General features: G+C 43.0%; 1 protein-coding gene and 1 non-coding gene across 2 annotated transcripts in view; both read right to left on the minus strand.

Moving 5' to 3' along the window:
- The window catches only part of HAUS6 (HAUS augmin like complex subunit 6), a 2,286,143-nt gene that overhangs the window by 705,248 nt on the left and 1,554,939 nt on the right, over nt 1-25,956 (minus strand). The window lies entirely within an intron of this gene.
- LOC122793844 lies at nt 14,593-14,723 on the minus strand. Its single transcript, XR_006363568.1, has one exon.

Genomic DNA, 25,956 nt, shown 5'->3' on the forward strand with positions numbered 1-25,956 from the left:
ATGTAGAAAATGAAAACAAAGGGGACTGATCACAACAGCCAGCAGGGACACAAAAAAACAGACAAGAGGGGGACCGGAATTTCTTACAGAACACAAAAGAGCCAAGGTGCTCAGAAGTAACTATGAACTACTGAAGGTAACAAGAGTAGGAAAAGGCCAAGCAAAAGTTTGAATTTCAGGTTAGACTGCCTGCTCTAATATGGATTGATAACAGAATACAGGCAAAGAGAATGGGACAGGAGAGTGCAAAAATAAAAGACCAACTCTGTTTTTTTAGTTGAGTCTAGAAGATAAGCTGCTGTTAAAAGGATCACCAGTATAGCATAAAAATACGACACAATTACTACATAACTACAAGAATCAATCGGAAGGGGTTAGAAACAACTGGGAAGACAGAATGGAAAGGCAATGCATAAAAAAAGGAAGAATTTGAAAGGCTACCAAGTATGTAACGTAGTCCGGAATATTTGGGAGTTTTGCGTGAAGTGTTTGCCTAAGCAGACCAGTAATTTTGCTTTAGGTAGATCGTAATTGCTGGAGGTGCAATGTGAACAAGAGCAGTAAATAGGATCATGTTTTGGTGAATGTAACGAGTCAGCAGATTTTAAAAACTTCCCGCAGAATAATTTTTCAGAAATGTTAAAGGAATAAACTATAGTAATTAAGGAAATTATTCTTTTGAGCTGGGATATAGGATCTGAATTGCCTAGACATACTAACGCCGTGCTAAGTTTAAAGCTATTGGCTGCTAAATTGCTATGGATGTTAAAACCTAAACCAACCATAATCAAAAGTATCAAATACTGCAAAAAAAAAAAATAGAGGCTGGATAATCAGAAAACAGAAATCAAGTACAGAGAAATAAATAGAATTTGGAGGAATAACCCATGAAAAAAAAATGTTTAGCAGGAGTGACTTAAGGGAAGGCAGGATTTGAGAAATTTGGGTAATGCTGAAGTTAATGATAATTGTTAAAGAAAACATACATATAAAGAATAAAATTAAGGATGATGTGTACAATGATTTTAGTTTCCAAAAACTGTACGTGTGCCTGCATCATTTAAATACTGTGAAATTAAAAAAATGTATATACCTATATAAATCTATACCTATGTGTTTTATATATATATATATATATATATATATATATATATATATATATATATACACACACACACACACATCTATAGATATATAGACATATGCATGTATGTATATCTATTTATACACATCTATAGATACATAGAGGTATATATATATATATATATATATATATATATATATATATATATATAAAAATGAGAGAGAGACAGATATGTGTGTACATATATATGCACTGCGGTGGTGGTGCTGCGGTAGCGTTGTCGCCTCACAGTTAGACGTTGCCCGTTCGATTCTCAGAGCGTCTTCTGTGTGGCGATATGCGTGAATGGGCGTTCCTTCGTTGAAGGTTGTGCGTTAGGCCTGGCAAGCCTATACACACACACACACGGCAACAGTGGCACAGCAGATAGCATTGTCGCCTCACAGCAACAGGTTCCCCATTTCGATTCTTGATTAGTGTGTTTTCTGTTTGGAGTCTGCATGTCCTCCCTGAGTTTGCATGGGATTCTGGCAGGTGGTGCTCTGGTTTCCTCTTATATTACAAAGATATGTGGTACATGGAATGTACACACTAAACTGGCCATAGGTAAAAGTGTGCGAATGAGTGTGGTGTGGAAGAACTATCATGGCAGGGCTAGCCACCTAGCAATGTAAACCTTGGCTCTAGATGATTGTCACTGCTGAAGTGGCATCCCGAACCAATGTGCAAAAAATAAACATATCAAAATGCAAGTGTTCAAACACAAATCATAAAGTAAAACACTTTTTCAGGTGGGCAAGCCCAACCCCCACTCCCCTGCTAATTATATAAACCTACTCAGAGATCACACTACAGTGCAGAATGGGCAAATTCCCCGATTCAAAATATACCAAGATCTCTCGCAGAAAAAAAGCCAGTATGTGTGACAAGTTGATTTTCTATCAGCTGTACCAGCTTTTTTCTATTCAATGTGAATTCTCAACCACTTGTCTGTAACCCATACGTAAACAGATTACAAACATTTAGTGCAGACATCTATCAATTTTGAGATAGTACAATATTTAATTTCCTAGTAAAGGCTTTCAATTTTCTTTTAATTACTAAAGTCAATAATCTAATCTCATGTTTATGCTATGCATCCACAATAGATCACTGCAAGATGGGGTGTTGATCACCTTTTGCAGCCACAAATATTCCAAATCACCACCTGTAACTGGAGAAACTTACAATCCAACTGAACACATCAAACTGTCCAAGTCATTTTCTGCAGTTGTCAGGTATATTAGACATCATTAGCAAAGAGATAATCCTATACAATCCCCATACCAAGCATACCCATTCACCCTTCACATGCTAATTCTTACCAATTACTCAATACAAAGTAAATGAAGGGATAAAGGGCAGACTTTCAGGAACCTTTTCCCAATTCAAAAGGCTCCGAGAAACTTTAACGTACATACCAGTTTAAAGACTGTGTATCAGCTGAACAAAATCTGACAGAAACCTAAAAGGCCTCCAAATCCTTAAACAAAACTCCACACCACTCAAAACTTTATCTATCCTAACAGTCCCAAGAGCAAAGCGTCGACTATGAACATCTTGCATCAACATCAAGGATTTTCTTGTATAAAAGATTGGCATGAAAAAACTAAAGCCAAACTGATCTGTGTCAGTCAAATGGAGGATCACTGGGAAAATTCTTGCAGTTGTAACTAAGAATATTCTGTGTGAACATGGAACCTCAGGATCCTTTCCCCTTTTCATACAACACAGAGGTCACTGCCTGTTTCCATGAATACAGGGTCTGTCTTTGTTAAAAGGGCCTCATTCACTGTAGCAATCACTTCCAATAGAACATGATGTCATGTCGCTAAACAAAGCTCTATGGTACTATCCAAGCCTGAATGAAACACTACTGAATCTAGTCAAGAAGTAAGTAATCCCTTCCATTATATGTTGCAAGAGTCAGTCAGCCGAGACCACTGCAAAGGGCAACAAAGGCTGCTCTTGGCAGAAAGCACTGATGTATGTAGTTATAGTAGCAGATCGCTGAGGAACAGGACATAAGGTTCTTCACTGCCTGCATTTTTTAATCCTACTTGACACAAAAAAAAAAAAAAAGACATGGAAGGAGCCCTGCTCATTTAAAATAAGCACTTTTGCTTTTATTCAGTAGGGCACTTCAAACTGAAAAATTTATTACACCACCAATATAAATATACTAAAATGCAAGCTGCATACACAAACTTACCCTGTCAAAAAAAATTACGTACTCACCATAATGTTCCATCCGTGTTGCCCATTTTCATTCCTCAGCTGATGCCTTTGGATACAACCCCTCGGATCCGACTTGGCCATTGCTAAAGCTCATGGCAACCAAAAACTCGAGCTATTTTACCCATAATGCACCAACACCAAGTACCTCAGTTCGTTTGTTGATTTTACTAGAAAGGAAATACTTGCAGTCAAATAGGAATATGACTATCTGCAGCTCAATATAAACAGTAGTATCCTCTATTCACTCATACTTACAGGAGTTTTCAAAGGATGGGGGGTCGGTAGGTGGGCAGATGAATGAACATGGACAACACAGATGGAATGGTAATGTGAGTACATCATTTCTTTATCTGATGTCAATTTTCATTCTATCCTCAACTGATGGGATAGGGTCGTTAGCTACCCAAGATCCCAGTTGGACTCAAGGATATTCCTGAGCACAGTTTGAACCAAATGATACCTCTGAAGACCAGATACAATTTGTAATGAGTAATAAAGGTATGGGGAGTAGCCCAAGTTGCTGCTAGGCATACATATCCATGGACATTCTAGACTGAAATACTGAAGAAGTTGCCATGACTAGTGGAACAGGCCTGTAATGGTTTTGGTAAGGTAATGCCTGATTTGTTATAAACAAATGAGATACAGTCAAGCCACCTGGCTAAAGTTACTTGGGTAATTGGCTTTCCCAATTTTACTTCTGCAAATAAGACAGACAATTGGTTACGTTTTTCTAATGTCTCTTGTTCTATGTACGTAAAAACATAATTGTCTGTGAACATCCAATAAATGTAACACGCATTTGCCCTCGTTAGCAAATTTAGGAAAGAAAACTGGCAAATCAGTGTTCTGATTGATACTGGATTCTGACACCACCTTAGGAAGAAAGGACGGATTAGTTCATAATTTAACTTTATTCTGAATTCACTCCCATGCATTACAGCACATCAAGCAACGAGCGCTCTTTAGCCCTTATTTCTGTAGCAGGTATGGGTTTTACAGGGTCGGTTTGCTAGCTTGTGGCCCAACCCTCCTCAAAGGGTGCACTACACACTCACACATTCACACCTAGGGCCACCTTAGGGTGTCTAATCCACTTACTGCATTGTCTATGGAATGTGGGAGGAAAGCAGAGCACCCGGAGGAAGCACACACAAACATAGGAAGGACAGACTCCACACAGAAGGCATCCCAGCCAAGAATCAAATTGGAAAACCTCGATGTGAGGAGACTGTGCTAACCGCTACACCACTGTGCTGTCCAATGTAACTATCCTTGTGAAAAATTAAGTATGAAGGTTTTGAGTCCAATGCTTGAATCTCAGAAATTTGTCTGGCAGATAATGGCTACCAGAAAAATTTTCTTCCAAGTAAGGTATTTAAGATCACACTTGTCTGCTGGTTCGAAGGGGGAATGAGTAAAAGCTTGCACTACCAGAATCAGGTCCCATTGGGTGTAGGGGCTTTAAAAGGAGGTCTTAGAAGAAGTGTGTGTTGCAAAAAAAAAATAAATAAATAAAATAAAAGGCTTGCAGAGCTTATGAGAAGAGTTCCTTTGTTGCTGGAACATGAGGTATTTTTCTTGAAATTGGAGGAGGAGGAATGGAAAAGTGTACTACATAACCTCTGGAAATTATCTTCTGCACGGACAGTCAACCCACCGACTGCCACCAGAAGAGGGCTATCAAGACCTCCTTTCAGGAATGTTGGAAGGGTCTGTCGAAGAAAATCTCTGGACACCCTGGTCTTGCAGGTCACCTCTGCCATGTGGGCGACATCTACAATTAGAGTTCTAACCTCTGTCCTTGGGGGAACTTCCTCCAAGTATGTCCTGGTAAAGTCCCTGGGATTTCTTGAATCACATCTTTCGACTGCCTCGTTGACTTCTAGAAAAGTATTTTTGAGGGGTCGAAAAGAATTCATCCATGGCATACAAGGTCTTTCTATCCTTCTCACACCTGGATAACGTGTCTTTCACTTTGGGGCCAAAGACATGTCCCCCTGCCATCAAAAGGAGCATTAATGAATGAAGACTTGAAGTGTTCCGCAAAATCACAGAAGCACATCAGGGATGTTTCCTCACAGAACTGCCTGAATCCACTGCCCTTGAGGTTCCCTTCAGCTACATCTGAAATGAGTCTCACAGAAGAATTAGAAATAGATTGCAGGGTAGCCAACTGAGAAGTGATGGACAATTGCACTTCTTCAGAAATGGATCCTCAGATAACATTCAAGCACTCCTTAATCAAATCCCTCAGTAACGTTGTAAAATGTGCCAAATAATTCAGTGACCTTAAGGCAAAGGTAGCTGAAGCACAGACATGTCTCCCAAACCTGTCTAATGCCAGTGACTCCCTGTTGGGGGATGAAGAGTGAAACTCTCCTCGGCAAGATCCTTTTTAGTTGGCTGCTACCATGACCACATCATCAACGGGCACAGCTTTTCCCCAAAACTGTTTATCATAGGTTCATGGGTGTGTATTAAGCTAATGGCCCTGGAGGCTTTACAAGCCTAGCCCATACACATAGTGCCATAATTTTGTACGGTTTCTGAGGTATAGGTTCAACAGTGTCAGGATCCTTCCACGCCTGCCAAGAGATCAACTTAATGAGCTTACTGGTGGATGGAGTTACCCATGAGGTAGACAGGCCAGTACCAAAAGCCTCCAGGAATACATACTCCTTGGACAAAGGGATGCTGGCCGCCCAAGCCACCTCTCTGCCTTAGGATTTCAAGGTGGTCTCCAAATGAGACATCTTCAGGAGGTGACTATGTGGACCCTTCACCTTCATTGAAGTCTGTATCTTGTGACAGACTCTTCTGGGTAGTGCAAGTGCTTCCTGTTACACAACAACTTCTTAGGATCTCCTCAGTGGGATGCTCTGGGAAGGTATCAGAAGTTGGGATATGCTGATGGGAAGCCTGGGGTTTCTGTACTGTCTGTCCCTGTGGAAAGGAGGGATGAGATGTCAAGGCTGCAGACTACAGGTCTGAGGGGATAGGAACCTTCTGTGTTGCTATGGCAGACAATGTTCTCTCTCTAGCCTCAAAGGCAAACCTCCCCATTGATGGAGAGGCCCTCAAATTAGAAAAAGGCAAGCTTTTGGACCGGTGTCCTTCCCTGCTATAAAGACAATCTCCCAGAGGCAGAAGCTGGAACTGGAGCTGAGCTAACCCATGCCAGGGCTCCAAGGTGCAGAAACAGCTCTAACAACTTCGGAGTCTGCTCCTTAGATCCAACAGGGAAGCCTCGGCTTTGACAGCTCATCGGATCCGACTGAAATGAGCTCAGAGGAAACTTCGGATGAAAGAATAAAGGTATCTTTGGATCAGGGTAAGACCAGCTGGACGGCTGGGATCCAAGGACTCAGACAGTGGGAGGAGTCAGAGGAGGAACTGGTAAAAGGGATGTGATGGAAGAATGGTCCTCCTGCCCTGAAGGCACCAGTCAGACACAGCCAATAGAATCCTCCCTCCACTCTTTACACATCAACTTCCATTAAACTCTGGAAGAGAAATTACAGAGGGGGACCTGGGTCTCTCCAAAAAGGGTGAGGGAACCAAGGATGGGACTGGGTCTGCAGGAAGAGAGTATCTGGTTCTTGGCAAGGGTCGGTTGACTTTCTGGATCCGAAGTCAGATCTGATACTTCTCCTCTGCTTCAGATCAGAGGTTGAGGTTTGATGTGATAATTTAGACTTTTTTCTATTAGGATCCAAATGGGAGGTCTGATCATATTCAGGCCTTTTTTTTCCAACTGCTCTGATGCCTTGGAGGAAGAGGTAGGACGACTCAGAAGGAGATTTTGATTTCTTAGATTTTTTTTTTGGTGATACAGCTCTAGAAAAAGCCTCTCCAAAAGAGAAAGGAAGGAAGAAACCCTTTCAAAATCAATGTATTTTTTTCTTTCAACCAGGGCTCTGGTATTAAACCCATAACAAATAGTGCAGTCCTCTTCTAAATGAAGAGGTCCAAGGCAGTATACACAAAGTGTGTGCATCAGATAATGGGATTTTGTGCCCACAGTGGAGGCATTTTTGAACCCAGCCAGGCCTCTTTCTCTGCCATAGTCGTAACAAAAACAGAAGATAACAGGAACCACTCAATTGACAGGAAAAAAATATATATAATTTGCTTATTTTTTAAGAGAGAAAATATAAAAAATACCAGCAATGGTAATAAAGAAGCTACACTAAAAGTGTAGAAAAAGGGGAAAGAATACTAAACTAGTATTCAAAAGTACAGAAGAAAGAAATAGGACAATGATATTCTTTACCAGTAAAAAAGGTAAGGTAAAGCAACAAGGTAAGGTATTAACGAAACCTAAGAAATTAGAAGATTTGTTATGAAAGGAAAACTCAGGCTTAAAACACTTATCTGCTCGGGAGTAACAGTCACCACGGTCTTTCTCGTAAAGTCACAAATAAGATCTGAGGTACTTTGGGTTGGTGCATTATGGCTAAGGGAGAAGCTTGAGAGTTTTTGGTTGCCACGAACTTTAGCAACAGCCGAGTTGGATCCAAACCCATCAGTTGAGGATGGGATGGAAATAGACATCAGATTGTCCGTTTATAGGATGCCATGACTTAGATGTGCTCTATTTTAAAAACATTAAATATTTAAACTAACTGATTCTTTGGCTGTAACCTGCATTCAACTGCATTTGCCACACATTCCTTCACTTCTAAAACATGTGAGGATCTCCCCTATGGCTGCTTTTATTTGTATGATGCAGGATAAAAAAAATCTAAATCGTTTTAAGTTAACACAACCAGCAGCACGTCTCAGCAAAGCATTCTGTCCCCCCCATTTTGCAAAAGTTTCCTTTTTGTTTTACCTATATAAAATGCTTGCAAGTTCACACTTGGGTAATACAGTACAGACTTAAGTACTATCAAAATGCTCTTAAGATCTTATCAGGTCTAATTCTGAGTTACAGTCAAACTGCATATCTTATGTCTGGTGTGATTCTGAATAAATGCATGTGGACTCAAACGCAAGTCTGCAATATCTGAAGTGCCTTCATACTTATGTTCCTTTTAGAACATTTGTCTATCAATGTATACATTTTTCTGCTCTCTCCAAAATTAAGTTTGTATTTTTTTTTTTATAAACAAACCTGGGACTCACCAACTTTCTTCTGAAAATTCTTGTTGGCCCTGCACAAATTTCCTTTACAGAAGGCATTTTTAATTAGATCAGAGTCCAGTAAAAAAAATCATGCACTAAAGTGCTGCTGATTTATAATTTTTTTCCTTTGCTTCTCCCTTCTAAATCATTTTCTATATTAATAGAACCAAAAATGTTGTTTTCCTCCTTTCTAACTTATTGAAAAAATACAATCACATCTACAACAGAACCACCAAGAAATATTTTAAGCACACAACTGCACCTCAAAATTCTGTGAGAGGTTAATGTTCATGCTGTTTCAAGACTCTATTTTATAACATTTCACAGTAAATCAGTAACATTGTTGGTTAACTCACTTGGTTAGGTTGAGGTTTTTGCCCATAGCTTGACTTTTTTGTATGTATGTTGCTGGTCTGTACGAGAAGTTAAGGTCACTGGGTTTAAAACATGATCACAATGCAGGCATGAAATTCCCTTCCAAGACCCCAGACCATGTCTTGGGGAGGCACATTTAGACAAACCACATTATACGCAGGAATTTCTGTTACAAGACTTTGCTTGACCATCACAATAAGTTTGTGCTTAAGGGACTCAAGGTGAGAGGTATCTGAGGATAAGGAGAAGGTCCCTGACAATGCAAGACTAACTGACCTGAAAAGAAAAAAAAAGAATGACGGTCAGCCAGGATATTCCTGTATTACAAAAATGTTCACACACCAAGGTTCCGGGGACATTTGTTTCTCCCATCCTTGACCCTCCTCTCAGGTCACAACCCCCAAGATCTTTGACCCAATGTAGGCAGGAGGTGTCATGACCCACAGACTCTGCTCAACGGAAGAAAACAAGATGCTTCTCCCTGGAAATGAGCGTTCCAGGTTGTATTCTTCCTGTCCTGTGTCGACCTCTATTTCATTCCTATAGATTCTGGAGGAGCCCCACTCAGCTTGAATCAGAACACAGATGACACATGGCTGAAAACTTATGCTTCAGTGGTGCCTAGGGGCAGAAACAATGGAGCTTGCTCCTGCATGGACTCTACCCTTGGTTCTCCTCTGCATCGAAAAGTCCCATATGGGAGCTTGACAGAAAAATACAGCAGATATTACTTAGTACTGAAAGCATGTTCCTGACACCATATCATACATGCACATAAAGATAGTTGAGAGAAGAGGTGAAAGACCTCAAGGGCATTCATAAAGAAACTGAAATAGTCAAGTCACATGAGGCAACTGCAACTTCCACTTAAGGACACTGTAACCAATGAATTCATAAGTAACTACATCTGACGGGGTTGTTTATCCTCTGCCAAATTCCATCTTTATCTTACTTCATGCATGTTATTGGCAAAACAACACACATGGGGGTTATGTAATCTGTTCTCTCATCCAATAGCACATTACATCTTTACCCGCACTTCAGGGCACTTTTCTGGTTAAAAAAAAAACCAACAAAAAAAACACTTCAGCAGTTACTGATGCATTTTTGTTTTTACTCTTCCCTGAAAACCACCAAGTTAAAAAGCACAGGCAAGGAAGAATGCGAAGAAGCTCGTAAAACAAAATAAAATAACATTCCACAAAGTTTCCACGATTGGAAAAGCGTAAGATTTTAAATCAAGATTTTCTCTGCTGTCCAAAATAACAGTCAGGCCCATTCTGTAAATCACTGATCTAAGTGCATTTATCCACAAAGAAACCTGTGTAAAGATCATGCAGTCCATCCTTATATGTATATGTAAAGTAGACAGTCAGTCCTCCAAGAAGCCTACTGTACAAAAAAAAAAAAAAAAGCCAATTTATGGGCGTGTCTACATTTCAGGTCAGAGACCGTCACTACAGTAAAATTTTGGACAATTCTATTTGGCTTCAAATGTGTCCAGTCGGTTTATCAAACTTAAGTCCATATCAAACAGCAAGGATACAAGACTTTTCTAACTATGGATGAATGGCTCCTCGGTAAAACAACACAGGACATTTGACTTCAACATGGGGAATTTCTGCTCAAAAAGGTTCCTTCTCAAGAACCCTATCAAGAAGCTCAAGTGTCTTCTCTTAGTTCAGGTACTTACCTTTATCAAGTACTGTAGACACAAGGGTTTGTTGGAACAACTTCTCCTATAACAGATTCCTGTTCCTCCAGCAAGTTGTCACAGAAACCTCCCAAACAGTTACAGTAGAAACAAAGCTTAACGCCATGAATTTGATAGAGTCAATTTTCATGGTCATCCGCGTACAAAGATCCACAGAATGGTCTTCCAGCTGATCCTTAGAGTTCAGTGGTATCAGCATTTTGACTTTATTCCAGTTAGATTTGCGAAACATGCCACTTGCATTTAGCCTAGTGGCTAAATCTATCAATTCTCACAACAGAGATCTTTTTAGATCCATGTTTCTCAAGAAAAGTCAGTAGAAACCAAACGCCTCGCAGGTACGGTATGCTCGGCCAAACCATTACATAGTAGAACACCAGTGGCCAGCATATGCAGCATATAAACACCATGACAAATATAATAAAAATAAATATTTATTTAAGCATGAAATGCAACAAAGTGCACTAATATCAAATCAAACCGGTTTCGGCTACCCAGCCTTCATCAGTGAAAAAGCTTTTTCAGTGATGAAGGCTGGGTAGCCGAAACCGGTCTGATTTTATATTAGTGCACTTTGTTGCATTTCATGCTTAAATAAATATTTATTTTTATTATATTTGTCATGAAGTGTTTATATGCTCTCAAGAAAAGTCACCCACCAAAGATGCATCTGCTTTCAATATACTGAAGTCTCTCATGCACATCAACATTCTTGAATGAAAACACTGCTTCTGTCTTTTCTGAGATTTCAAGATTCTCTTCAGAAGGAAATCATTTCAACTAAGTCATACAATGACATGAGACTGATGCCTCAATAAATGGTAGGATTCACTCTGACCCATGGAATCACAAGACATTGAGGGTGGGGAAGGGACTAGAAGTCTCAATGATTCCTGGCAGCAATGCAAATCTCATGGGAAGCACATTCATTGGTTTCACAGGTTAAGCCACTTATGTTTGACAAGAGGCTGTGCAGTCCAACCATGCCCAACAAAAAATCTTTGGTCTTATGATTTTGGTATGCAAATTCTCTTCACCAATACAGCACCACCTGCTCCAGATTCTTTTCAATGATTCTGTCTCCACAGATTGGACAAAGGATGCTTTAACCCACCATGACCCTTGACCAAACAGCATCTTTTAAACTTCCTTTGATAACATTCATCCAGATGGAATTAATCTGGCTCTGTGTAGTATATCACCCCCTTTTGGTCTAGACAGATATGGTTCTCTTTTTTCTCAGCACTACCTTCCTTCACAAACCTTTGAGGCTCTTGGCTTCAAAGATGCTGCTCTCTCACTTTACACCTCAATATCCAAAGGCTAAAGCCAGGCAAATTAGTATGAAAGACAGCTGAATATCCGCATTTCTCAGTGGCCCCAATCATTCCCATCTACCCAATGGCTGCCCACTCAATATACAATGACAAATGAACTTGCATTCCCATTTAGGCAACATAAAATAGGTGCAGATCTCTTTCCTACTCTAATTCTGTGGGTCCTCAGTTATTTACTGGAAACCTTAGACTCTCATTTAAGTTATTCATTCACCAAAATGGTGTTTGACTGACAGTATCACGATTCAGCTACCATAGCACATTTTGAAGTCTGCACTGCTTTTTTACATCCTTGGGGTATCTGTTTTAACCTTGAGAAATTTAACTTTCTACCCTTTAAATCTGCAGCATTACTGTTAGTGATATGTTTATCTTGGAAGACTCTCCAAATGGGTGCTATATTTACTTCAAACCTGCAGGTCCCTTCTATCAAATCTCCTTCTCTAGTTTTTCACAAAGACTAGGACTAATCCATCATGGCTGCTACTGAAACTAATTTATGTAAATCTATTCTTCCTAGAGTATTCTAACCATAGACAGTGTCCACATACAGTTTTGATGAAAAACGGCTCAGTTTCCTTTGTCAAGCAAAACCCAGAGCTGCCTTTAATGAAGCATTAGCTATTGATGTAGTTTTTCTCCTTCCCATCACCACAGCAAAAACATCTTTTCTAAACATGTCTAAGCCACTAAAGTTGGACAGTTACCACGTCTTCTTACAGGTTTATCCACAGGTACTAGGGCTAGCTGTCCTTGCAGGCCATTTTAAGTCTAGACAATTTTCCTTTTTGTACTCGAAATAACTTATTCCATTTGGTTACAGACTGGCCTTACTCATCTCATGGTCGGTAATTATATATTACCACTAAGGAGAATAACTGGGATCATAGCATAGATAATTTGAGGGGACTCATGCATGGTATAAATCACTTAGCTGCCACCTCGTCCATTAGTACTACAGAGGGCAGTACTGGGGAAAATTTTCTTTTTCCCATCCATATTTCCAAGTTGCTCCTGCATATGGACAGGGATAGACTTTGTTTTATGTGGCTGGGTGAAGCTAATGTCAGCAGTATGTTCCCATGACAGTAGAAACCAAGACGCTTTGACTGGTCCTAGACGTTACTGAAAGTGGACCTCTCATAAGGTAGTATAATAAAAGATCTTTGAGCAGGTGGGCCACATTTGGTAGCATACCCTTCTCCAGTCAATTATCTCATATGCCTATGTCTGCTCCCCTGTTCTTACCTTTTGCTTCTCTGTCAAAGCCTTTTCTTTGACTTCAAAACTCAAGAAACAGGGATACACTGAAAATGATGGGAAAGGCCAAAGCCTGGCATTATCTATGTAGCAGTTAAAATGTCTTTGGAGTACATCCTAGTGAGTATAGACCACCTTGATGCAGTCTTGTGGAAGGTATCTGTAGTGGTCATTTAAGATAGCAAGGTTAAAACCTCATCTCCCTCTAGAGAAACTCTTAACATGTACCCAAAGCAAGAATAGTCTTTTATAAAGCTCATCCTCCTGAAAGTGAAAAAAGAAAAACAGGCCAAGAGAAAACAGATTAGTAATGATTTGATAAAACAGGAAACCCTTCTGAGTCAAAATGGTGTGGTTGTGGGTCAATGATAATGTCCACTGCTGTTTTCACATGCTTTTGTAAATTAATGGATACAGGAAGAGGGTTTAAACAATCTCTTCTACAACATCAACAAAAAGAAAGAAAAAAGCAAACAATTTCAAATAAAATAGAGGTCAAGGGTCATTAGTGACCATAAATGTGAGAATGTGTTGACTGACCGTCAGGGAGCTGCTTTTTAGTTAAACCATGGGGGGCACTCATCCATAAGGAAAAGTCCATTTTCCCAGTCATCATCCATTTATTCTAAAGGACTCAAGTTTTCCTCATAAAATGCAAGGGAAGACAAGGTACGAAATTCAAACATGGGACAATGTACAAGGTGAGGATGGCAATGTTGTGAACAAGGATGAAATGACTACATGGCAATGCTATCCCTCAACTGTCCCCTCACATAAGCATACACCAAGAGATTCTGGTCCTACAAATATCCAAGGTAGTAAGTTTGTTAAAAGAAAAAAAACAACACAGAAATTCAAAGCAACTTAACACATTTGTGGTAAGAAAATATTGAGAAAGATGCGTTGCATGCACCCTTGACAAATGACATGGATGACGACAATACAAGGAAGGGATATAAGGGGCCTCGGGGAGGTGGAACCACACTCTTCGAGCTTTAGAGTGGCGAGTGGGGCCAGTCGTCGGCTCGAACATCAGCAAGAATGAAGGCGAGATAGACAACTTAACATCTAACGTTATGTCAAAGCAAACGGGAACAGGAAAAAAAGTGGAAGCATAAATGTTTCTGGTTAGACATTCAATATTAGATTACCTGTTCTCACAATTAAACATTTTGCTCTGCAAAGTGATAAGCTACATAGCAACTACATCATAAAGTTCCCCATAAACCTAAGTAGGCAAGAAAAGAAATTAAACTAAATGTGTGAGTGCATGGACAGTGCAGTAAAAATCATCTTAAACGCTTAAAGTGCCAAGTTAATTAAGGAGCAGGTCTGCGCATGGACACACAGTTTTACCAACACAGCAGTTTAACGCACAAAGTTAATAGTGCTACATAAGCAGAATGACTAATTCTGAGTGTTTGCCCCGTATCTATCTGTTACGATTTCCCTCAATTCGTCCCAGTCAAAAAAAGGCAATTTTTGTCTAGGGAGTAGATTCTGATGAACAGAGAAAACTTAGCTCTATCCGTGTGTCAGTCTCCCAAAAGTGCACCACAGAAATGGCTGCCAACCACTGAGAAAACTTAGATCTATCTTTTTATCAGCCTCCTCCCTACAGAGCATGCAGAAATGGCTGCCAACCACCATCTCCAGAAGACTGTGTGAAAAAAACAGAAATGAAAGAAATAAACTACAATTCTGTAATGCCATTATGTCTTAACAATAACTATCACACACCTACAAATTGTTTCATCTTGAAACAAACACTATGCACTCCCCAGAATATTAGATTTCTCTAGTCTTTATCCGGACACTTGGATTGAAGGACTGTTACCTTTGATGGCCTCCACAGAAGGAAAACTCCTTTCAATTTGAGATCCTCTCTACAGTTAATCCCCTGCTCCTGCTGCCTTCTCCAAATTGAGAATGTCAACATTTTTAAGCAAGGCACTACATGCAAAGAGAAAGAAAAGAGACCAAGTCCTTCACAAATCCCTCAAACAATTTAGCAGGACAAGGTTTTTCCAGTGTCTGAACAAAGACCAGAGAAAAGTTCCTGGAGAATTATGCCAAAAAAGTGAGGGCATATGGGGTTGAATGCAAAGCAAATAGGTAGCAGGAAGGTCTCTCCCACTTCTTGAGTACTCTATATGCTACTTTTCCACTGACAGATTACTCAGAGCAACAGAATCTGCCTGCTTAGTTCAACCACAATTACAGTGGTAGGTTCAGAGCTGCATCATGGTTAAATGGGGCACTAAGAAGTGTAATAAATCACACCCCATCCACAGCAGCACTCCCCCCAGCCATTCCAGTGTTCCACTACTTGGTTCTCTCTTTGAAAAGGTACTAAAAGCACTGTGAAAACCTGTCAGTGTGCACACTATTTTTTTCTTTACCTCTACAAAGATTAGAAATATTTAAAACTTTTATTTCAAACTGTGTTTCAATTTTACAGCACAATACAGTCTCACTATAAAACAGACTTAGCACAACAGTAAGCTTCTCTGTCTCTGAAACTCATTCATTGAAATCCACATTCAAAGAAAACTCATCTGGCAAGTGGTGGATTAAGTTTACCTTTGGGCTGTTTTCAAAGCATAGATCCCTTGCACATATACACATGCTCTTTCATGCACCATCCTAATTGTATTAAATTATATTCCTTGTATAATACAGCACAGAAAATACTGGCCATTATTGTCACAAGTACCAGAAATTAAAAACATTTATATAAAAAAACAGCTTTTAGTTATATTTCAAAAATAGATTATACTACACAAAAATAAAAAAAAATAAAGATCAGATAATAAATAAGGGGACTTACAAGTGTAATACTTCTATGTTTTGCAAATACATTTGTACAGAAAAAAACATTTATTCATCCAGTTGACACTTTACATACATTATGGGAATTGTAACACTAAAGATTTAACATACACGAAGTGTACTGAATGTCCCTTTTTTTTTTACATAAGAAAAACGAACCAGCATTTTAAAGATCAAATTTGTAGTCATATGTTTGACATATAAAGAGGCGTTGATACCAATTCATTATATAAACATGTAAGTGACACAATGTCCACAATTTTAAGTTTATAATAGAAAATATTCTTATATCTTAGGGGAGGGGATAGAATTACTATGACTGAAAGAGAGGAAAATAATATGCTTTAGAGCTTTTCACCCTCCAGGACTAAAAGCAATGTTTACAATAAAATCTGTGTTAATTCTTTGCGACTGAACTAAATGATTTTACTATGTTTTTGTATGTTTCTGAAATTTTTAATGTTTTATATATTTTTCCTTTAAATGCTTAATGGCATTATTAGTAGATTTATCACTAAAATTCATGGTGTGCGCTATATAAAGGAGCTTTGAGCCTGTTTTAAATAAGAAGTTATGTACTCACCATAACGTTCCATCTGAGTAGGTAGCTTAATTTGTCTGCAACCTGTGGGTCTTGGATCCGATATCGGATCCAAGCCGGCAACTTGTTTCAAGCTAATGGATCCGAGCTCCTAGCTCCTCCCCTCACCCATAAACCCCTGCCAACCCTCCATGACCTCAGATCGAGTTTGCCCCTCAATATGTACCCAAAAAGGGTATTCCAACTAACATAGATCCGCTGAAGGCCAGGGGGAAGGAGGGGGGGTGGTTGCAGACAAGTGAAGCTACCTACTCAGATGGAACGTTATGGTGAGTACATAACTTCTTAATCTGAAGTAGGGACTTCATTTGTCAGCAACCTGTGGGACAGAGTCCCCAGCTACCTGAATCTTGGGTGGCCATCATGGAAGGATATTGCGGAGCACCGCAGAGCCAAAGGATGCTCTCCCTCTAGAAATCACGTCCAGTTTGTAGTGGTCAATAAAGGTATGAGATGAGGCCCAAGCGGCTGCCCAACAAATATCATCCAATGGAACTCTAGATTTGAAGGCCGCAGAAGTAGAGATGGAACGAGTGGAATGTGCCGAACTCCTTCAGGTGCGGGTCTCCCAGAGGCTTGGTACGCTAATAGGATACATTGTGAAATCCAGCGTGATAGAGATACTTTTGATATTGCTTTCCCCAAATTAAATTTGGCAAAGGAAACGAACAGCTGGTCGGATTGTCTATGACCAGCTGTTCTAGAAGTATAAAAACGTAGCTGTATATGAACATCTAATGAGTGCAGCTTGTACTCTCCTTTATTCTGATATTTAGGAAAAAAAAAACGGTAAATTTATGGATTGATTTATATTGGTTTCTGATGCTATTTTGGGAAGGAAAGAGGGAATGATCCTGAGGTGCACTCTGTCCGGATGAAAGATCAAATAAAGAGGCTTCACAGAAAGAGCTTGAAGCTCCGAAACTCTTTTCGCAGAAGTAATGGCTACAAGGAATGCTGTTTTCCAGGACAAGTATTTGAGATCTACTGAAGCAGCAGGTTCAAAAGGTGGAGCAGTCAAGGCTTGAAGAACCAGTGAAAGATCCCAAGGTGGTACGGCTTCTTTTATAGGGGGTCTAAGCAAAAAGGTGCCCTTGAGAAAGGTTTTACACAACTTGGCCGACATCAAGGGCCCTGTGTCATGTCCCACATGGTAATGGGAGATGGCAGCCAATTGCACTTTGACAGTTGAGCAACTAGCACCTTCCTGAAAAAGTTCGGTTAGGAAGTCTAATATGGATGGAAGAGGAGCCGTAAAGGGATCTAGATTATGATGCTCCGCCCAGATGGAGAAACGTTTCCATTTACTGCGGTACACTTTCCTGATGGAGGGCTTATGCACTGCCACAAGGATGGCTTTGACTGGTGAAGAGATACCGGGGAGTCCTAACTAGGAGTGGAACTGGAGCAACCAAGCTGTCAGCTACAGATTGTCCAGAATTGGGGTCGGTAAGTCAGATGGATGGAAGATTAGATCCAGACTGGGATCCAGAATCCAAGGGGGATTCACTAGGTGAGACCACAGGTAAGGGAACCAAATTTGCTGAGGCCAGAATGGGGCAATGAGGATCATCCTGCTCCCAACCGCGAGGCTTTCTGTAAGAGTTGCAGCATCAGGGGTAGAGGAGGATAGGCATAAAGTAGACTGGGTGGCCAAGCATGCACAACAGCGTCTCTTGGAGTTTCCCCTGGAGGGGGAATCAGAGCGAAGAAATTGCCGCATTTGGTGTTTGAGGGAGAGGCAAAAAGATCGCAGCAGGGTTGCCCCCATATTGCGAATATCTGCTTCGCTACTAGTGGGTTGAGAGACCACTCGTACAGGGTAAGAAGGGTGCGACTGTGAGTTTGTCCACTAGGATGTTGGCCCGCCCCAGAATGTGCGTTGCAATCAGAAAACGGTTGGTGGAGATCGCCCATTCCCACTCTCTCATGGCTTCGCGGTATAGAGGGTAAGACCTAGTTCCCCCCTGTTTGTTGATGTACCAGACAACCGACATGTTGTCCGACTGAATTGCAATCGTTCCTACGGGGAGGAGATTCTGAAGTGCTTGCAATGCGTACAGCACTGCTCTCACCTCCAGAACGTTGATATGCAGGGAGGTCTCTGTATCGTTCCATGTGCCTTGGACCATCCAGCCTGAATAATGCCCCCCCCCACCCCACCCGAGGCGGGAGGCGTCTGTGGTCACCGTGGCGAGAGGGGGAGAGGTGCAGAAGGGTCGGCCAGTATGGAGGTCCGGAGCATGGAGCCACCATAACAGAGCCCTCCTGCAAGCCTTGCTGATAGCAATGGGGTGATGGAGAGGAAAGGACAGAAAGGACCATTGTACTAGAAGGGTCCATTGCAGTACCTGCATGTTCAGACGGGCGCATGGAAGGAGCGTTATCGCTGCCGCCATGGAGCCCAGTGCCCTCAGGACCAATTCCGCTGGTGGGGTCTCTGATTGGAGGATAGCCCGCACATGAAGTTGCAAATTCCGAAGTCGTTCGGACGTTAGAAAGGCTCGTAGCTCTCTGGTGTCTATTCTGGCTCCTATGAATTCTATGGCTTGTGTCGGGGCCAGAAAGGATTTGTCAGCATTGATGGTGATACCTAACTGTGGGGCTAGGTGGAGAAAGAAATCTCTGGCTGAGCAAAGTAGATGCCTTGTTGGGGTGGTCAGAAGCCAGTCGCCCAGGTACGGAAAGACCTGTATTCCCTGGAGTCTCAGGTGGGCCGAAATCATTGCTAATACCTTGGTGAACACCCTGGGGGCTGTGGTGAGGCCAAAGGGAAGGACCCTGAACTGGCAGCGACTGGCTCCCAGCTGGAAGCGGAGGAACCTCCTGGATCATCTGTCCATTAGAATGTGGTAGTACGCATCATTGAGGTCTATAGAGCACATCCAATCATTCTCCCTTAGAAGGGAAAGAATAGATTGAAGAGTGACCATTCAGAATTTTTCCTTGGTTACCGACAGGTTCAAGTGGGACAGGTCTAGAATCGGTCTCAAGTCCCCCGTCTTTTTTGGCACCAAAAAGAACCTGGAGTAGAACCCTAATCCGAGCTGGTCTTGGGGGACGGGCTGGATGGCTCTTTTTCTTAGCAGCTGCTGAATTTCTGCGGCTGCAGCCTCCCTCTGATTGGGTGGTACATCGGGGAGGTTCCTGAATTTTGGGACATGAAGTAATGGGATTTTGTACCCTCTGGATATAATTCGAAGCACCCAGCGGTCTGTCGTGATGGACTCCCATGCCGCTAGGTGCTCCGAGAAATGCCCCCCGACTGCCTCCAGAGTGGAGCAGTCAGGCAACCCTTCAGGGCTGCTGCGTGGGCCAGTCAGAAAAAGGTTCTCTGGACCCAAAGTTTCTCGGAGCCCCTCTGCCCCTGGGGCGGCGTCCTCCCTGTCCTCCTCTGCCACGGAAGGACTGGTTGTCCGGAGCGGGTTGGGAATGTTGCGATTTCCGGAACCACATCTTCTTCTGACCCTTTTGGTTCTTCGAAAAGGACCGCTGAGGCGCAGAGAAGCAGACTCCGACGGCAAACTACGTTCTCGCTCTGGACAAGTGTCTCACGAACCGTTTTTGCCAAACAGGGCAGAACCATCGAAAGGGGCATTCGCAAAAGATGCTTTAAAGGGCTCCGCAAAGTCACAATGATGGAGCCAGGCCTGACATCTCATGACTAGGCCCACTCCACTAGCCCTAGCGGCTCCCTTGGTGGCGTGGGACAATAGCCGCATAGAGGTATTTGAAATGGATCTCAGAGTAGCCATTCGGGTGGAGTACAATTGTTTGTCCTCCACCGACATGGACTCGGGGGGGGGGGGGGGGCAGCGTATTCTTTGATAAGATCCCGCTGCATCCTGATATGTGCCATATAGTTCAGAGACCTTACCGAGAAGGTCGCTGAACTAAAAACTCGCTTCCCTAAGCGGTCCATCGAGCGGGACTCCTTGCTCGGTGGATGGACTGAGGGGCTCTCCTGAGCTAGTTCCCTCTTCGTGGCTGCCGCCGTCAACATGGCATCTACGGGGGGACCCTTGCTCCAGTGCGACCGGTCTGAGGGGGGGCTTAATATCCTGTCCGGGCATTTGGGTATTGGCTCCACGGTGTCCGGGTCCTTCCACGCCCTGGTGGTAATAAGGTCCACCAAGGGGTCGGCCGGAGGGGACACCCAAGAGGTAGACAGGTCTGCTTCGAATACCTCCAGAAACACGCACTCGTCGGAGGAAGACTTGGGGGCAGACCACCCACCTCTGATCCTCAGCATCTCCATGATGTCTCCAAAGGAGACATCCTCAGAGGGTGATCTTGGGGAGCCTTCCCCTTCATCCAAGTCCGTGTCCTCAGTTAAGAACTCAGGGGAGTCCACGTGCCTCCTCTTGCATTTATGCTTGCGGGGCACTTCCTCGAGGGGGCTGTCCGAGGAGGCCTCGCCAGCAACATCCTGTTCCAATGGAACTACCTGGGACATTGAAGCAGGCTGTCCCTTAGGCCGGGTGATGGAAGCCTGGCCCAGCAGAGAGGGAGTGCAGGGTGGAGCTGAGACTAGGGCCGGGGTCCGGATGCTCTCAACAGAGCCCTCTCCACTACATCGAAGGCCGAGGGGGAACCACACTCTCTGGGCTCAGAGTCGGCTCCCACTCGGATCCGATGAAGGGATCGGAACCGGCGCCGAGACCATTGGATCCGAAGGACCAGTGCGCTCCGACCTGGAAGGAGCGAAAGGCACACTGAATCCCTCTGATCCAAAGCTCGGGCCACGGCTCCGAGAGGTCGGATCCGACAGTCTCGAGAGCAGGGTCGGATCCGAAGTACCAAGTACTGTCGGCGCCGACCCACCCCCGGCTCCAACGCTGCTCGGCTCTGAACGCTCCGAACCCAGGTAGCGGGTCGGAGAAGGAACAATTGGAGCGAAAAATGGTGTCGAGCTCCCCCCCGGAGGGGGGGGGGGGAGGCAAGAGCACTCCCCATCTGCAGCTGGGCCTGGATGAATCTTCGCATCATCCGGTCCAAGTCTGCATTAGACATGCTGAACGTTGATCTCAAAGAGGCCACCGAGGCAGGCCTGGAATGTCGCCTCGATGGAGATCGGGCCTCCTCCTCCTTGGGCCCTGGGGAGAAACAAGGAGATCGGAGCCGAGGAAGAGGAGACCTAGAAGCAGTGGAGGGAGAAGCCCGCTTAGCTGGCGGGGCCGAAGCGGAGGCCTTGGCCTGCCGCTTGTGGTGCTTCTCCCTCCGTTTCTCGCTCCCAGCCTCCCTGTCCTCCGGCGCTTTAGCGGGAGTTTGAGTCCCGGCCGAAGGAAGGTGGGCAGGAGTGGCAACAACCACAGCCTGTGGTAGTGCCACGGGAGCAGCGGAGGCCGGAGCAGAGTCCGGGGGCAAAAGTCCCGCCAGGACCAGCTTCGACCTCCGCTCTTTCAGTGCCCTGGGGTTGAACACTGCACAAATGGTACAGCCTGAGGTGAGGTGTTCAACCCCAAGGCACCGAACGCACCGAGTGTGGCCATCAGCCGGGGAGAGCTTATGGCCACACTCGGTACATTTTGAAAAAATGGCTTTTGGGGCCTCAGCCATACTTAAAAGAAAAAAAGGTAGTGCTACACAAACACACAGGCCCCAAAAACACAACACACACACACACACACACACACACACTAACAACCAGCGAAGGGAGGGAAAAAAACTAAGTAAAAGAATATTTTTTTATACTACAGGGAACCTAACTCTTACACACTTTATTTTTTTAAAATAAGGTAAAGAATTTGACAGAAAAAAACAGACTTAACTGACGATTTTTTTCTTGAGCTCAAAGGAATCCAGCTATCCACAAGCGCGGCAAACTAGATCTGAGGTCATGGAGGGTTGGCAGGGGATTATGGGTGAGGGGAGGAGCTAGGAGCTCGGATCCATTAGCTTGAAACAAGTTGCCGGCTCGGATCCGATATCAGATCCAAGACCCACAGGTTGCTGACAAATGAAGTCCCTACTTCAGATCATCTGTTTCTTATGCCGGAAGAAGCAACAGCTGTGAAAGTTTCTACTTGTGAATAAAAACAGCTTCAATACATTCCATCTCGTGATTCTGGTATATATCTTTGGTCTTTATTTTCATGGCTGTACCAGATTTATCAACCAGGCTTTCTTTGTGATTCAGAGAAGAGGGGGGTGAAATGGAAACCTTGGCTTTAGAGATAACTGTTGCATCCACTAATGGAAGGTAGAAGAGGAACTACAAATTCTAGGGGATGAGCATGCTGAAGAGAAACTGACTTCAGGAACCACTGAAACTACCTTGTGAAGTTTGGCCAATGGGAGCATCAGATGGTGGATGCCATGAAACCCAGGGACATACCTACCCTCACAGTCAGACAGCTCAACCACATCTCTCTTCATATAATCCAGTGAGGTACTTTCTTAGGTTGTTCATGAACATGAACTATGATGGAGTCATAATGGCAATTGTTGCTGACATACCTGAGTGAATGGGTGACCTGATAAACCGCGTCACTGGACAGGGAGCGGACTGTGACTTTCTCCTTGTCCAACCCGGTGAGTGAGACAACTCTCTCTCATTATTGAGTCTCCAATGATGAGAAAATTAGTTTTTTGACTTTCACCTTACGGTCTTGGTGGGTGAGACACTGGTGTTGCTGTGTGTCATGGGTGCTGTGGGGACTGTGCGTGTTAGTTGTAGCAGTCTTGTGTTTTGGAGATCTCTGGTGTTTAGCTAAGTTTTTCAAGAGAACTTCATCATGTGTAGACTTTTGTGTTTGATGCATACTGTGCGTATAAGTAATGGTACTATGTGCAGGTAGGTGAGTTGACAATCTCTTCCATATTACTGTTCTGAGTGTGATAGAGCACTGTTTCAAGATTCTGGGTGTAGATAAATCTCTCGCACTCTGTACTAAAGTGAGTTATTAGTAGAGGGTTGTCTGTGTACATGAGGCAACTGCTACACTGCCACAAAAGACCCAAGTCAACAAGGTTGGCAGCAGAAGCAAGGGTAGTCCAATTCTCCATAACGCTAGTTTAAAGACTGTTGTCTTTCACAGAGGAGCTCAGTGATTGGATATTTTTGCCTTTTTTTTTTTTTTGCTGGTGGTTAATAAGTTACAGCTCACTAGCAGTATTAAGGATGAAGGCTACAATAGTATCCAAGGTAAAAATTGTTGAATTTAACTGTCCAGCTTTGGCGCACACTTGCGTGGCAGTGCTACACAATGCACAAACAAGCAGAAACCTGCTCAAATGCAAGGCCTAAATATCAGAAGCTACACATTTGAAAAAAAAAAAAAAAACTTTAAAAAGATTCATAATGACCAATGGGAATGCTTATTCCAAGCCCTAGACCAACTCCCCTTTAACAAGGAGGGTCCAATCAACATAGTCCTCTCATTAAAGTGCAGATAGGCCTATTCCAATCCAAGATGGCAAATGTGCTCAGAATAAACCGCCACACTCCTGCCACTGGGGTGCAGGGGAACCTTCTCCAAAAAAGAAGGCCTGGATTAGTGCTCAAGTTATAAAAACAAAGCTAGATTCAAGCAGGTCTGAATTTAGTTTATGTGACAGCAAACAGGGCACACCAATTTCGGTAAGAAACAGTTCAAATATGCAGGCACTATATAAGCCTCTAACCAGAAATTCCCATCTCAGAAAGGCAGAGTCCAGCCTCTCCTCCCACAAGAGTGCAGTCCACAAACCGTCTTAATGTAAAATGTCTGGTCTGAAGCCCAAGTACTTAAACCAGAACTAATACACTTTTAGAATAACAGACACTGAGCCTTCAATCCGCTTTACTGCCATCCTGGCAGATAAATTCAGTGCCAACTTCACCTCCCCCCTCTCATCTCCCAAAAGGGCCCGCAACAATACCGGAAAAGTGTAGTGTCCCGGAAGTCACAGATGCATAGGTGAAAACAGCCCTTTCAAAAGCCAAAAGCAGTGTTAATGGAGCCAGATGGTGTGTCCCAAGCTGCGTCTTGCACGAACTACAGAACGAACTAACCCCCCACCTAAACACACTGTTCAACCTCAGCATCTCCACAGGCTATGTGCCCATAGAATGGCACACAGCAACTGTTATTCCACTCCACAAAAGAGGGGCTACAACTAACCCTGGTAAGCCTGACTAGCCTGGTCTGCAAGGCTATGGAGCGCATCATCATGGAACTCATTAACAAAGACATTGGGAACCTCCAAACACTTGACCCGACCCAATTTGGCTTTGATAAGGGCAGATCATGCCTACTAAACCTGGTTGACTTCTTTGAGACAGTCACAAAGGCCATAGATGAGGGGAAGGTGGTTCAGACAGCCTACCTTGACCTCGCCAAGGCTTTTGACACCAATCCCCACTCGGGAATTATAGAAAAACTCACTAGCCTGAACATAAACCCCTATGTCATGAGATGGGTTGCCAACTGGCTTACAGACAGAACTCACACGGTAAGAATAGCGGGCTCCAGGTCCGACTCTAAACCAGTCACAAGTGGTGTCCCACAAGGCTCGGTCCTGGGACACCTACTGTTTGGCATATACTTCTCAGAAGTACAGAAACACAGGAGGATTATGGCTAACCAAGTTCGCCGATGACTACAAACTGGGAGACATAAATGACTCTCCGGCTGACACGGACATTCTCTAAAAGGTCCTTACTGAGACGGACACCTATTTATTATTTATTTATTTGCTGTTGGTTAACCAGGATAGTCCATTGGGCCAAGAGAACCCGTTTTCAATGGAGTCCTGGGGAGAAAAGCTCAATTACAGATTACATATTATAGAGAGTTATATGCAGATTACATATTATAGAGATTTACATCCAAATTATTGTACATGACATCACGAGGAACAGTGATTAAAATGAGTAAAGTTAAGCATTAATACAATCAAATAATAAAACATTTTAAAGTTGAAATCAAATGATATCATAGGCACAAGGATAAGGAAGTGAGTAGATAGGTGCATAAGGCTTTCAGGAGGATAGGAACTATTAAGGAATAGATTACTGTCTGAGGTAGAGAGAGTAAAAGGTGGAATACAGTAGAGAGTATAGAAAGATTATGTGGGGTAGGAGCAGGAGCATTCCCATGTGGATGATAGGTAGGAGTGGAGTGATTTTTTAAAGGTAGGAAGGCTAGTGATGGTACGAATGGAGGGTGGGGAGGGAGTTCCATAGGCGTGCTAGTGAAAAGGAGAGGAGGTTTTTTCCTGGGGGGCGATGGGGGTCTATAGACTTCTATTAGGTTTTGATTAATAGATCTAAGAAGTCAGAGTATGGTGAATTTTAAAGGTAGTGGACAGGGAGGGACAGAGGGATGGTTGAAAAATGAGTTTGTGTGCATATGTTAGTTGA

This window comes from Protopterus annectens, chromosome 2.part0 (genome assembly GCF_019279795.1).
Source record: "Protopterus annectens isolate FY-2018-M chromosome 2.part0, PAN1.0, whole genome shotgun sequence".
Lineage (NCBI taxonomy): Eukaryota > Metazoa > Chordata > Ceratodontiformes > Protopteridae > Protopterus > Protopterus annectens.